The sequence below is a fragment of the Elgaria multicarinata genome, chromosome 14 (genome assembly GCF_023053635.1).
Source record: "Elgaria multicarinata webbii isolate HBS135686 ecotype San Diego chromosome 14, rElgMul1.1.pri, whole genome shotgun sequence".
NCBI lineage: Eukaryota > Metazoa > Chordata > Lepidosauria > Squamata > Anguidae > Elgaria > Elgaria multicarinata.
Genome location: NC_086184.1, coordinates 27342522 through 27345344, shown reverse-complemented (window position 1 = coordinate 27345344; position 2823 = coordinate 27342522).

The window sequence follows — 2823 nt, the reverse complement described above, 5'->3', positions numbered from 1 at the left end:
CCTCTAGGGGGCAGCAACAGCGAGGGCAGGAGTGAAAAGAGACTCTCTCTCTCTCTCTCTCTTCTCTCTCTCTCTTCTGTCTCTCTCCTCTCTTTCTCTCTCTCTCCTCTCTCTCTTTCTCTCTCTTCTCTCTTCTGTCTCTCTCTCTCTCTCTCTCTCTCTTCTCTCTCTCTCTCTCTTCTCTCTTCTCTCTCTCTCTCTCCACTCTTGCCCAGTTGGACAATCCTGGGTCTCCCATTGACACGGACAGATGCTTTTCATTTTTACCAGCTGAGCGTAATGTAATGAATGCCCACTTTTTAAGCTGTCGAATAAAGGTAAATAAAAACTCACTAAGTTGCTTGTGCTTTTCCATGCATTGAATGTGAGTCTTGCTTGTTGGTCTACATTTCGGTAGGAGGTTTGATGGATACCATTTCACCCGTCAGAAGCTCCTTGTTATCTGTTGCAGTGATGTCCTTTCTTGTTTTAATCTTGCCTCTAACTACAGAAAACTAGGGCTGTGCACCGCCTCGGATCCGAACCCTGAATCTGAAGTAGGTTGGGGTGATTCAGACCCTTCCAAATGGGATCCGAGGCGGTTCGGGTGAAGGCTGAGGCGGTCCGAAGCCGAAGCCAAGTCCCTGCTGGGGGTGGGCCGTCCGCCAGTGCCTGACCATGCCTACCCTTGACCCTGGCCCTGCTACATGTGTGTACGAGGGGTGCATCTTGAGGAAACGTTTCCCATTGAAAACTGTTCTCCTTAGCTTTCGAACTCACCCTCACTTCTCCCAGCAAGGTTTTTTAAATGGATGTTGACTTTCTGTGATCTGGGCCTGTGCTTATGTGCTAAATGAGGCCCTGAGTCTAATGCCTTGAGCTTCTGAGCGAGACGGCTTCCCTTTCTGCGCAAGTCCTTCTTTTCTGGTTGGGCTGAACAACGTGGAAGAACAAAGCTGGATTTTTATTCTTGATCGAGAGCACGGGTGGGCAACCAGGTGCCCTCCAGAGGTTTTGGACTACAACGCCCATCAGCCCCAGCCACCGTGGCCAAAGGTCACGGATTGTGGGAGTTGTAGTTCAGAACAGCTGGAGGGTGCCTGGTTGTCTCTCCCTGATCTATCACATCGACTACCCATGGCTTTTTTCACCAAAGCCCCTGCATCTAATCAGGCAGCTGGCCCCTTTATCAGGAAAAAATAACACCAGACTTTACCTCTTGGTTGTGATTGGGTGTGCATGAGATCGAGCGAGCTGGGATTTGTGTGCATGTAAAGGTCAGAGCATCATTTTCCCTTAGTGTGCCGGGCTTCAACTATGCTAGATTTAAAGCGTTCTGTTCCACGGCACCCTTTTATTTGTGACTGCGCATGAGATGGCAAAACCAACCCATCTCCCTTGGCTCAAGGGGTCTTTTTTTTTTTGAGCTGTGGAATATGGGATGGTTGGAGGTGGTACTCCGCAGCATCAGTACCTGATGGGGAGGGTTGCTTTTGCACCTGTTCCAGGTTCCACCCCAGGCCCAATCCAGGTACCAGAGATTTTGTTCTGTTTTAACTTGCCTATAGAAGAAGTTCCCTTCTTCTCAGGCCTTGATGTCCAATGTAACAACAATGAGAGAGAGAGAGAGCTTCTGCCCTTTTGGCTACATAAACAACAGCACTCAGCATGCGAACATTGGAAATGGAAGGATTGATACTGTCCTACCTTGCAGGGTTGTTTGAAGGGATCATGGAGCATAATGTATGTGAAGCATTTTTTAAAGCCACTAAGAGTGCAATCCTATGCATGTTAAGACTGAAGAAAGTTCATGGTTCATTTGTTCATTTGTTCCCACATGCTGGCTGTTTGATGTAATAAATTTGATTGATTGATTGTACCCTAAAGTGCCATGTAAATGCTAAGGAGTAGGCGAATAATGTTTTGGGGGATTGTACTTCAAGCTCTCCCACACTAGAGGCCTTCAAGAGGCAGCTGGACAACCATCTGTCAGGGATGCTTTAGGGTGGATTCCTGCACTGAGCAGGGGGTTGGACTTGATGGCCTTGTGGGCCCCTCCCAACTCTGCTATTCTATGATTCTATACTTGTTACGCTTCCAAGCCCTCCCAACGAGCTGATGTGAGACAACAAAGAGGTCTGCTGTGCAATCCACAAAAACCTTTATTCTGTAAACAGAGACCTCTTCACACCTGAAGGGAGTGTCAATGCTAGGAGCTATTCTCTAAGCTTAATTAGACTAACAAAGCAAGGCAGTTGCCTGTCAACTAAATGGAGAGTTTCCCATCATTCCTGACAGGATTTTACTGGAGCCTTGTGTGGCGCAGAGTGGTAAAGCAGCAGTTTCTGCAGCTGAAACTCTCCCCACGGCCCTAAGTTCGATCCCAGCGGAAGCTGGTTTCAGGCAGCCGGCTCAGGTCGACTCAGCCTTCCATCCTCCTGAGGTCGGTAAAATGAGTACCCAGTTAGCTGGGAGAAATAACAGCCGGGGAAGGCAACGGCAAACCACCCCGCTATAAGGTCTGTCAAGAAAATGTCAGCAAAAGCTGGCATCCCTCCAAGAGTCAGTAAGGACTCAGTGTTTGCACAAGAGGTTCCTTTCCTCCTTTAGGGAGGGTCTTCAAGCTGTAACCTCTTCTCGGTTCCTCCCATTTGACCTGTGGTGGATTCTGGGATCTGTCAATTCTGATGCTCCCTCCCCCTCTCACAAAGGCTGAGTTCCCAGGGAGGAGGAAAAGGGGGAAATGATCTCTGAGTCTGGGCCTCCTGTTCGATAAGCTCCTGGGAAGATTCCTCCTTGACTCCTGAAGAGCCTTGGTGAATTTCGTCCCCCACTTCCTGTCTT